Genomic DNA, 12,820 nt, shown 5'->3' on the forward strand with positions numbered 1-12,820 from the left:
AGACACTCCCTCCCTTTCTTTATTGCTCTGGAGGGGTTGGCATAATAATCCTTTCCTTTTTTTTCTTTTTTTTTTTTTATAAGTGATGGGTCACTAGGTAGCGGAAGAGAGGGATATATTTAGAAATGAAGGGGATCTAAAATATTAATAAAAAGAAAAGGATATGTGAATCTTTTTTTAACATAACATACTATAGTTGTTTATACTTAGGGACCAACTGAATGATTTTCAAATTATGACCTCTAGGATGGAGTCCTGAAAGAGAGTGACCTACTCCTCACTATGACTGCTACTCTATTGTTGCACCTGTGGGTGACCTGACCTTCCCCCTACTCCAGAATCCCCACCAATATTTAAGGATAATGGAAATGCACACAGACCCATTTATGGATGGTATGGACCTGTGTGTGTTGAAAAATAAGCCTCACACTTGTGTGCTTTTGTGATAGGAGAACTAGGATCTACCCCAATTGGGAAGCTTTCCTGATAGAAGTTGGAAATTGGAATGAATTAAGGGTGAGTTTTTGACCATGCTTGGGGAACCATATCAGAAACGTGATTCAGCAAACTCTGTGTTGGGAATATGCCTAGGAAACTGATCACTAATAGTGTCATCATAATTAGTGTAAGGGGGAAGAGGTTCTGCCCTCACTTTAATTAACGGGGTCACAGAAAGTTCTGATACCTCAATTCAATCAATCATCAGACATGATTAGTCTTTAATGTATAGACAAGATATACCAAAGAGAATCAATCAATCAGCAGGAGTAAATGTTTTAAATGTTTTAAAATTTTCCTATAAATGTATAATAAGTTTTAATCATTAGACAGGATGATAGGATGCTATAGCCACTGCATGAAGGCTGATACTACCACCCAGGAAACATCTTGCTATTGGCTGAAAGAATCAGACACACACACACACACACACACACACACACACACACACACACACACACTTCCTGCTTTCCCTGCAGGCTTGGGGGCGAGGCTAGCAATGGACCAGTCCAGCAGGGAAAGATTTCAGTTAAGAAGATTTAGAGGTTCCAGAAGTACTAGCCATACCTTCACCATTGTTTATAAGCCCAAGACGAATACATTCATGGACTGGATACCCATATCTGAGATCCAATCAGCTAAATAGGGTTCTGTGGGTAACTTTGTGAGTCTACACTCCTAACACTTTAGCTTATGACCCATCCACCCTTCCTTATCTTGAGCTTCCCATTAATAATCAATAGAATAATTTTACATACCTATGTGTGTATGTATATATATATATATGCGTGTGTGTGTATGTGACACACACACCTATTTGTGTCTAATGGTAGCCATCTCTAGGGCAGGGGTGGGGAGAAGGGAAAAAAAATTTACATGATAACTTTGTTGTATATTTGGAGGGAATAGCAAGTTGTACATGGTAGATTTGCAGTTTCATGTACAATCATCTTTTTTATCGTACTATGTTATGGAAATGCTTGTTTTGTTCCATAAATTGAAGATAAAACAAATTTTAAAAACCCAATCAAGTAGACTTAGCTTTTATCAAAGTTGCTGTTCAGTTATGTCTGACTCTCTGTGAGCCCTTTGGGATTTTGGCAAAAATATTGGAGTGGTTTGCCATTTCTTTCTCTAGCTCATTTTTTTTTACAGATGAGGAACTGAGGCAAAGAGAGTCAAGTAACTGCCCAGGGTCTCACAGCCAGCAAGAAGTCAGATTTGAACTTACAAAGATGGGTCTTCCTGATCCACTGCATTTACTCGAATGGCATATCAAGAACATAATTACGAAACTTTCCCTCCACCAATATGGGGAGCACCTTCTTACAAATACACGTGACGCCCATGGGAAGAGTGTGCTCAGAGTACCATGGTAATGAGGCCCATGTGTGGGCCTTGTAGCAAAAGCAAAAGCAAGTAGAGTCATCATGTTAGGTTTCTAGGATTGGCTCATCTCCATGTCTTGACTCTCTTTTCTGCTTCCAGGGGACACATTCCTAGAAGCTGCTTCTTCTCAGATAATCATTTCTATGTATCCATGTCTGGTTTGTATCTGTCTACCCCCTAAATAGCAGGCAGCTAGGTGGCGCTGTAGTGCATACAGCACCAGACCTGGAATCAGGAAGATTCATCTTCCCAAGTTCAAATCTAACTTGAGACACTTATTAGTTGGGTGACCCTGGGCAAATTACTTGACTCTCTTTGCCTCAGTTCTTCATCTGTAAAATGAGGTGGAGAAGGAAATGGCAAACTACTCCACTATCTTTGCCAAGAAAACCTGAAAAGCAATCACGAAGAGTTGAATAGGACTGAAAAAAAATGACTCAACACACACCCTATAGATGCAGTATATTCTACTAATTTTCAAAGCTAAATGGCTGGGGGTTGGGGGGTGGAGAAGAGAAAGAAATTTCCTCTCCCTCCTCCTCTGAAGGAGTCTCCTCCACAGGTAACTCTTGGCTTACAATATTTTAACTGTCCATCTTGATCTGCTCTAAGATTTTACTTCCTGGTATTCCTCAGGGTTCAGCTCTTTAAGTCCCCTGAGGTATGATTCATTTTTCTCAATCATTTCTGTTATTCCCCTTCTTGACTCAGAGCAGAGAGCTGGTCACATCTGTAAAATGGATTAGCAATCAGTCTCACCTCCACAGTCGGTTTAACATTAATACCTTGGGATTACATTCTGGGCCTCCTGTGACTATATTAACTAAAGTGGAGATAGGGAAAGGAATCCTCACCCTTACAGAAGGGAAAGACTCACAGTTGTTCTATACTGGGACTGTGATGGTTCAGTAGATCTCCCCCTAGGTATGTTCCCTCCATCCCCTTAGGGACAAATTTAGACATTAAATAACTGGGAGGGACCAACACTATGAAAGTACATTTGAGTCATAAGAGGTACAAGTAACTTTCAGATGATAGCATAGCAGTAGCATTTTTTTTTTTACCTCATCAAGGGAGGTGAGCCATGTTTCTACATTGATTACTTAGACCCAAATGAAATAATCCTTTGTGACTCACTGCCACTGACCTAAGATTATTTTTTTTTTTTAAAGAAGAATGCAGGGGCATAGACTTACAGGAAGCTGGATTTACCAGAGGTTTGAAACCTTCTTTGAATTAGGGCCATGGATGAGTGGAGAACAGCTTTTCAGGAACAGTTTAGATGTTATAGATATCAATTCATGACTTTTGGGTTTTGTCACTGTACTGACCTTCCAATGAGGTTCTGGTCGACCTCAAACTGATATTGGAGTCAGGAGGCCTGAGACTCAAATCTCACCTCAGACACTTCTTAGTGCTTTGATCAGTTCACTCACCTCTCAGAGTCTCCATTTTGTTACGTGTACAATGGGAATAATAATATTTATACAACCTACCTCATTTATCTTGGAGAGCCATAGAAATATGAATTTTGCCTATTGAATATATCATCAGACTTGGTTGTTTTGTTGATTAGTTTTACTGATCTGTTTTTTTCTCTTTCTTTTTTTTATAAGTGCTGGTTCACTAGGTAGCAGAGGAGAGCGATGTGCTTAGAAATGAAGGCAATCTAAAAAAGATATACTAGTAAAAGTAAAAAGAAATGCAAATTTTACCTATCACACTACAGTAGACTGGAAAGTCAGCTGGACCCAGAGTCAGGAGGTCTTGTTAAAATATACATCATGGCCTATTCAGATAATAATGCTGATTTTTCTCTTAGCATTTATAGGGACATATCTTGCAGGTTCGACAAGTATTAGCCATATTGTATCATTGCTTGTGTGTTTGACTAGAATAAGGTAATCTTGATATTCTGACTACGTACTGACTCAAATAGACTCATCACATGTGGACGTTGCAAAGGACCTGCATCACAGGCAGACATCAAGCCTTAGCGAATTTTCTAGGAACAGCAAATTTCTATGAACATTTCATTCTGTGGTATTTCAGGCAGGCCTATGGGACCACTCATTTAACAAAACAGGGGACCTTATGATTTAGCCACCAGGTGGCGCTGAGAGCTACTCACTGAGAAGCCCCAAATTCACCCTGGCAGTTTGCACATACCCCACTTGGTACAAGTGCTCTACTTTAGAGTGACCAGGAAGTCAGAGACCTTCTGTTTCTCACAACCACCTCTCTTTATAGGGTAGCATTGAGATACTTGTCTAAGAGTGTGTGAATTTTCAGATCCACGCAATAATAATAACTAATATGTATATGGAGCTTGAAGGTTTGCAAAGCATTTTATATTTATATATATATATATATATGTATAATTAGCTTTGGGCTCCCACCTTGGCTAGCTTACCTCTAATTGAGGCTTCTTCCTTCAATCAGACATGTATGCCAGAATGCTAAATGGTAACAATTCTATACAGTACAGAATCAACAAGTAAGTAAATAGTATATAATAATTAGAACATAATGAATAATAAAATATAAACATCTACCATGTAGCTGCAAGTTTGCCATTTTCTTAAACCTCAGAGGTCACAGTGACTTAGGGTCAATCTGAACATAGGAATTCTAGGACATTTTCAGCTGGAGCCCTCCCTTGATCAGACAAAGGAGTAGAAAAACGAAATTCTTACAGATCTCTTGATTCATGCTACCATAGAGCTGATGTCATCTAGTGCAGCTGTAAGAACTCTGGAATCAGAGTTTCAGCTGAGTCACAGTTAGGGCCAGATTGATAGCATTTGGTGTGACATGTCGGTTAGGCTTCTAGGTGGCACAGTGACTAGAGCAGTGGGTCTGGAATCAGGAAGACCTGAATTCTAATCCAGCCTTTGATACTTATTAGCTGCGAGACCCTGGGTGAGTCACTTAACCTCTGTTTGCCTCAATTTCCACATCTGTGAAACAAAGATAGTAATTGTACCTACCTCCCAGAATGGTTGTGAGGACCAAATGAAATAATTGTAAAGCACTTAGCTCTATACCTGACACATCATAAGTGCTATATAAATGTCAGCTATTATTATTATTAAAGAGGTCCTCTGACCTCATCTGGCTACCATTAGCCCCTCATACAGCATGGTTAGTGAAATTGGCAGCCTTCCTGGGCAAGAGGCAGGGCCACCATTGTTTCTGTGTAGTATGTGTTCTTGAGTTAACTCTCTCAATTCCCACTCACAGTTGCAAGTTGGGTCCTAGAGGGTGGCTAAAATATCTCCTTAGGGGATATGTCCTTTCTAGGGACAACCCTGAAAGGTTGGGGGCAGATTTTCTAGTTCTATAAATTAATGTTCTCCCTCCCCACTCAAAATGTTAATGAGACAATATCAGTTGGCCGGCCAGATTTAATTAGCTTTTAGAGATGGGTATTTCCTATGGTAGTATTGTTGGTACAAAATAACATCCTCTCCCTACAAAAGTGTGTAATATCCTCTTCCAGAAGTATATCTGGAATTTAGGGGAAAGTGGACTCAAGCTAAGACCACACATGGCAAAAGGGGTAACTCACAATGTCTGATTGTGGCAAGTGCTTTTCTGTTCTTCATGAGCTACTCATAAAATTCTCCTTAATTATGGTGTAGCTTTTCTAGTGGGCTCCTGGTAGTACCTTGATCGGTTTTTCTTTATCTGATCTAGTCTCTCCTTAGACCCTAATATAGACACTGTCACTAGCCAATTACTGATTTCCTGGGGACACCGCTAGGATGTGGCTGAAAAATCCAAATTTTTTGGTCCTCTAAAGCTCATAGATCCTCTTCCATCCAAAGGCAGGGAATTGATTCCTCCATTCCTATTTCTATGGCCAATTCCAATCCCAGTCATTCTGCATTCAGTATGGTAAGGGGCAGCAGAATGACAGTGAGGGTCACTATATCCCCTAGGGGAAGGGGGGCTTTTTGACCCTGGAGAAGAGATTTATGACTGTTTTCTTGGTAATATCTAAACCCAAGATGTGTTTTTGTGTCTATGTGGAGACAAAAGTATCTGGGGTAGCTATTGGGGCCGCATTGTTGCAAAACATGATGTAAAAGGAGGAGGGATTATAACCTAAGGAAAGCTCTCTGTCCTCAAATACTTATTGCTTCTGCCTGTTCACTTTGGTGGAAATTGGAACTATGGCACAATGAATGAGGAAGTACTAGCTTTTAAGCGAGTCCTGGAGATCAGAGAGTTAGGTGCCCCGTTCCTCCTAACCATCCACAAATCTTCAGTGGCAAAACTAGGAATGACCTGCTCTGACTATGGGAGGAAACCCAGAGAGAAAGTATAGACTTTGGACCTAAGCAGAAATGGTACCATTGTCCAGAGGCATGGCCCACGACATGTGAGAACTGACAGGTTTTCCTTGCCTCTTCTTGGATAAATTTATAGAACTGGAAGGGGTGTTAGAAGTCATCTAGTCCAATACCCTCAGTTTGCCAGTGACAAAACTGAGATTCAGAGGGGTTGTGATTTGTTCCAGACCATACAGATTATAACCATCATAGGTGAAATTTGAACCTAGATTCATTAACTCCAGAGCCTGTGTGCTTTCTAATTTACCACACATTTTACCATAGGGACATGGAGAGTCCCTCCTTCCTTCAAAGGAGGAACTCTACAAAGTAGCTATTGTTAGCATGATAACCATGGCTAGATTCAAAGAATAGTCATTAATGGTTCAATGTCATCTTGAAAGGAGTTCTTCAATGAGTTCCCCAGGATTTGCACTTGATCCTGTGTTGTTTAACATTTTAATCAATGACTTAGATATGGACATTCGTGGTATTCTTATCCAATTTTCAGATGACACACAGCTGAGAAATAGCCAATGTATTGGACACCAGAGCCAGGATACAAAACATCTTGATTGGCTAGAACAGTGGGCTGAGTCTAATAAGATGAAAATCAATAGGGATACATGCAAAATCTTGTACTTGGATTCAAAAAATCAACTTCACTAGTACAAGATGGGGGAGGCATGCTGAAATACAAGTTTGTCTGAAGAAGATGTATTTTAGTCGACTGCAAGTTCACTATGAGTCAGTAGTGTGATATGACAGTCAAAAAAAGAATTCATTCTTGCATTGAAAGGCCTCAATTCTATGAATAAGGAGATGATAATCCCTCTGTACTCTGCTCAAGTCAGACCATACCTAGAGTATAATTCAGGAAGGACATAAGGTGGAGAATGTTTAGACAAGGGTAACCAGGACAGTGAAAGGTCTTGAGTCCTTGCCACATCAGTCAATTAGCATTTAATAAGTGCCTACTATCTGCCAGGCACTCTGCTGTGTGCCGGGGGCATAAGGAAAGGCAAATAAACCTTCCCTACTCTCAAGAGTCTCACAGCCTAATGAGGCAGACAACATGCAAAAAGTTATATACAAAAATGCTATATTCAGGATAAATTAGAGATAATTAACAGAGGGAAGGCATTAGATTAGAGGTGTTTAGTCTGGAGAAGAGAAGGTTTACGGGTGACTTGATAGTCACGTTCAAGCATTTGAAAGGCTGCCACATGACAGAAGGATGAGACTTATTCTATTTGGCACCAGAACCAGTACGAATAGCTGGAAGTCACAAGGGAGCAAATTTAGGCTTATGTCAGGAAAAACTTCCTATCAATCGCAGCACATAAAAGCAGGATGGGTTGCCCTGAGAGATGGTGAGGTCTTACTCACTGGAGGCCTCCTTGCAGGCGTTGGAGGACCACTTTTCAAATAGAGGCATACCTTGGAGATGTTGTGGGTTTGGTTCCAGATCATGCAATAAAGTGAATATTGCAATAAAGCAAGACACACAAATTTTCTGGTTTCCCAGTGAATATAAAATTATGTTTCCTATAATTGGAAAAAATAAAATGGTATTTTACAAAAAGGAGTCCCACAATTAAAAAAAAAGAAAGAATTGGGTATATGGAATGAGTATGAATGTGGAGTCAAGAATAACACCAAGGTGAAATTGAAAGCAAGGGCATTTGGGAAAATTGTCCCCTTAATAGTAATAGGGAAAGTTGGGAAGAAGAGAGGGTTTGGTAGGAAAGATAATGAATTCAGTTTTGGTCAGTTTAAGATGACCACAGGATATCTAGTTTTAGATGTCCAGATGGCAATTGGTGATGTGAAACTTCAGGTTAGGAGAGAGATTAGCATGGTATAAATAGATCTGGGAATCATCTGCATTGAGGCCATCGAATCTGGGAGTTAGTGAGATCACTAAATGCCATAGGATAGCTTTATTGTAATGCCATATGTTTTTTCTCTGTACCTGTTGTGTCCCCCAATGAAAATAAAAGCTTCATGCGAATAAGGAATCAAAAAAAATTATGTGTGCAATAGTATTATGTCTAAAAAAATCCCATGTACATAGCCTAATTAAAAGTATTTTATTGCTCAAAAATGCTAATCATCATCTGAGCCTTCAGCAAGTTGTAATGTTTTTGCTGGTGGAGGGTCTTGCCTCAGTGTTGATGGCTGCTGACTGATCAGGGTGGTGGTTGCTGAAGCTTGAGGTGGGAGGCTGTGGCAATGTCTTAAACTAAGACAGCAATGAAGTTTGCCACATGGATTGATTCTCCCTTTCACTTGAACAGTTAGAGGCCAATGTAGGGTTATTAATTGGCCTGATTTCAATATTATTGTGTCTCAGGGAATAGGGAGGCCTGAGTAGAGGGAGACAGATGGGAATGGCAGGTTGGTGAAACAGTCAGAACACACATATTTATCCATTAAGTTCACTGTCTTACATGGGCATGGTTTGTGATGCCCCAAAACAATTACAATTGTAACGTCAAAGATCACTGATCACAGATCACCATAACAGATATAATAATAATGGAAAGAACTGAAATATTTAGAGAATTACCAAAATGTAACACAGAGACGTGATGTGATCTCATGCTGTTGGGAAAATGGTACCAATAGACTTGCTTGACAGGGTTGCCACAAACCTTCAATTTGTAAAAAACGCAGTATCTGCAAAGTACAATAAAGCGAAGCACAATAAAATGAGGTATGCCTGTACATGGTGGTGGTGATTCCTTTTTTAGATATAGGCTGGACTAAATGACCACTGAAGTTCTTTTCAATTCTGAAATTCCATGCGTAAAGGAAGATGTTTCCACTCATCCTCACCTCAGGTCCAGAATCAATCAAAAAGTGTTTATGAAGCGTTGCGCTAACCATAAAGGAGCATCTATCGTCCCATCACATAAGGTGCCAATACCTCTCTGAGTCAAGAAGGGAATAAGGTGATCGGCTGAACAAATAAAATAGCCACCCCCCGAAGGCTTTAAATAACAAAGACTTGGATAGATTTCACAGTTTGAGAGTTGGAGGTGCTGCAAGCCAGGACTTGCCTATGGAGATCTCTTCTTTGAAAGAGAATCTATTTGATGAGTAAAAAGTGCTCCATCCAGCAGAGATCAGTGACGTGCATCCTCTAGAAAGACAGTCACCTGGGGAAGGACGCAGCTTCAAGGAACATGATCCTTGGCAACGGAGAAAAGAATGGGTATGGAGAGTATCAAATCCTGGAAAAACCCAGCTGAGAAGTCAACCAATCAGAAACATTCCACCCAAGGGGAACTCTGTGAGGACTTGATGCAGAGAGAAAAGATTTCCAGGCCATGTGCTATCAGGAGTTGTGAATTGCCTTTACCATGTAATGCTCTACACATGTATCATTACCGCTGTACTTTCTATTTGTGCCTATTCTCTCCATGGATATGGTGTGCAAGAGTGCATCCCAGGTTTATGGGGAGAATGTTTTATGTCATCTTCTCTCTAATTGTTCACAGGAAGCACACAGGTGGAGGCTTATGAGGTGTATATTGTGAGCCTGGGCAAACCATTTAACCTCTGCCTCAGTTTCCTCAACTGTAAAATGGGAATGATAACAGCGCCCACCTTGCAAGGCTATTGTGAGGATCAAATCAGATAATCTTTGTAAAGTGCTTAGCATGGTGCCTGGCACATAGTAGGTACTATATAAAAGCTAATTCTCTTCTTTTTCCCTTTCCCTAGAGTAGTAGGAATTTGGGTCCAGTAGTCACCCCTTGGAGACCCAACCAGCAAACCTATGAATGCTAAATTGGAAGAATATCCCAGAGGGGGTACTAAAGGTGATTATAGGATAGAAGAAGCCAATAACATTGGAGAAAAAAGCTCAAGTGTGTTGAAAGTAATAAAACACTATTCTGGCATGTGGAGGCAGTTTGACTGAGATTGTTCAAGAAAAGGGAGGATATTACTATTGCTAGTAAAGGTAAGACTGAACATAACCCTTTTAGATAGAATTAGTTTATTACTAGAGAGAAGAATTGATCTAAATATGCCTTTGGTTCATGGGGAAGAGCATAGCTGCAGCTGTCAGTAGGTAACCTAAGAAGTTTTTCCTTTCTCTGCAGTTCTTCATGTTCTGCCTGTGTGCTGATCTACTAAGAAGACAGCCAGGGCATCAGAATGGGCAATTGTAGTGTTTCATCTACTTTGGCTATGCTTGGTATTTACTCTGGAGTAAAGGGTTACCCCACCACCAGGGCGGTAACTTAAGTTTAAAAAAAAAAACAAACAACATTTTTTAGAGACTCTTGTCTTAGAGTGAGGATAACTGGAAGGAATAGAAAAGGATCTGAAATACCAAGGATAAGAAAATGGGGAGGAGGGTGAGGAGAGAAAGCTTCTAAGGAACATGTGAAGTGAATTCTAAAATTTAGTCTTACTAGGGACTTTGAACATTCCCTCTCCCTCACCCTCCACTGATAAAGTACCAAATGTTTTCTTTCTCTCTCTCTCTCTCTCTCTCTACCTTCTTCATCTGTTAAATCCTGCCTGTGAGGAAACTGCTGCTTAAAGCCAGTAGGACACTTGTAGAATCCGGTTTCTGGGAAGGGCTGACTTTTTTACGAACAAACAGAGTAGGTGGGTGACTCAGAACTAGAACCACCTCCACTAATGTCTTTAGGCTTAAGTCCATTTAAACAATATAGATTTCTAGGTTACCATGAGCCACTTTTGTGTCAGAGGCTTCATTCTGACTAATGGTTAGAAATTCCATGTTAACTCCCTGTTTAATTCCTCATTGGGATCTGATTATCCTAAATCCATTTCAGGGAGACTTTGCCAAAGAAATCTGATGATGTTGTGGGGGTCTGATACCTTCCAATTATTTGAGAGATCCAAAATGTGTTATCTGACATGCAAATGAATCTTAGCAAGCACAAAAGCTAAGCCCAGAGGGCAAGGCAGGTAGAACCATTCTTCCTGCTGAGATGACATGCTTTATGAGGAGCCAACCCAGCTTATCAGCAGAAGGAATCATCCGTCCACGACACTGTTGCCTTGCCCTGCAGTGAAATTCATGAGGATTCTTCAGAGAAAGAAAAATTATTCAGGCTCTGTTGTTCTGGAGTTGTGAATTGCCTTGACTAACTGTGTTCCCTTCATGTGTACCACATTACCAATTTACTTTAAGCACGCCTACATTTCTGCTCCAGACTTAGTGCATTCTTGGGAGAGTGTTATTCTTAAGGCAACTAGGTGGTCAAGTACATGCAGCGTGCACCTGGACCTGGAGTCAGAGAGACCCAAGTTCAAATCCATCCTTTGACACTTACTAGCTGTGTAACCAAAGGCAAGTCAATGAATCCTTGCCTGCCCCAGTTTTCTTATCTGTAAAATGAGGATAATAATAGCACCCACCTCCCAGGGTTGTTGTGAGGATAAGATGAGATAACATTTGTAAAGTGCTTTGTGAATTTTAAAGCACTATATAAACTCTTGCTATTTTATTGTTGCTGTGCCATTGAAGTAAACGTCCCTTCTAAGAACTAATTGAATCTACTGTCTAATTATTAATAGGAAACACACCAATGGAGGGAACAGTATTGGAAGTGGTTACCCATAGGGTTACCCCTAGAACTGGAGGTAGCATTGCCCCTTTGGCAATCCAATTGGCTATTATGTGTGGGAGTTGAAGTCAGTTGAGGGAGGGTGCTGCATAAAATCATTGACTGAAATTATACCTCTATGACTACTATTGACTCTGCAGTAGTATAGCAGTGACAGGATAAATGTATTCTTCACAAAGCAAGGTAACATTCCTGAGGGGCAGCTAGGTGGTGCAGTGGATAGAGCACTAGTCCTGGAGTCAGGAGGACCTGAGTTCAAATTTAGCCTCAGACCAAACACTTGACACTAGCTATGTGACCTGGGCAAGTCACTTAACCCCATAAGAAAGCTGTTTTTAGATTTCCAATAATGGTGATAACAAAACTTGGTGAACACAAAATGGCAAATAAAACTTTCTGTATTCTTTCACTTAGACTCAGTTCCAGACATTGATGTGAACTGGTTGGCTAAGGTTAGGCAGCAGCAATAGACAGCAAATTACAAAGGTAAACTATCTGGAGTGTTGGTGAAATAACTCTGAGAAATTATGCCTTCCTAAGACTTTGACTTTTGGTGGCAACTACATATATTCCCTGACCCTGTCCTACACTGATACTTCAGCACAAAGCATGGACCATGTTCATCGAACCCATCCTGACTCATCAAGCCAGTAAAGCTATGTGAACCTGTGTGGGCCCAGCCACTCATTGTCTGATAGATGCAAGCAGTGGTTTGTTGCTGTAAAATTCTGTGGTGCATCTGGTGCAAGGGTGAGATTTCTCACTGGGGCAGCTGCTGGCCCAGATCACAAATCTGGGTTCTTGAGGACTTTTTCAAGTGTTTAAGGAATAGAGAAAGAAGGAGGAGAAAAAAAGAGGTCTTTAATCTTTCATAGATCTTCAAAAGTCACTCCAGTCTGACTGGAGAAACTAAAGCATCAGTGTATAAACCCCACTGCTTCTCTGGGACAAGAGGGTAGTGAAGAGGGTGGGGTAGTC

Source organism: Vombatus ursinus, unplaced genomic scaffold (assembly GCF_900497805.2).
Source record: "Vombatus ursinus unplaced genomic scaffold, bare-nosed wombat genome assembly UNPS02014798.1, whole genome shotgun sequence".
In the NCBI taxonomy this organism is placed as follows: domain Eukaryota; kingdom Metazoa; phylum Chordata; class Mammalia; order Diprotodontia; family Vombatidae; genus Vombatus; species Vombatus ursinus.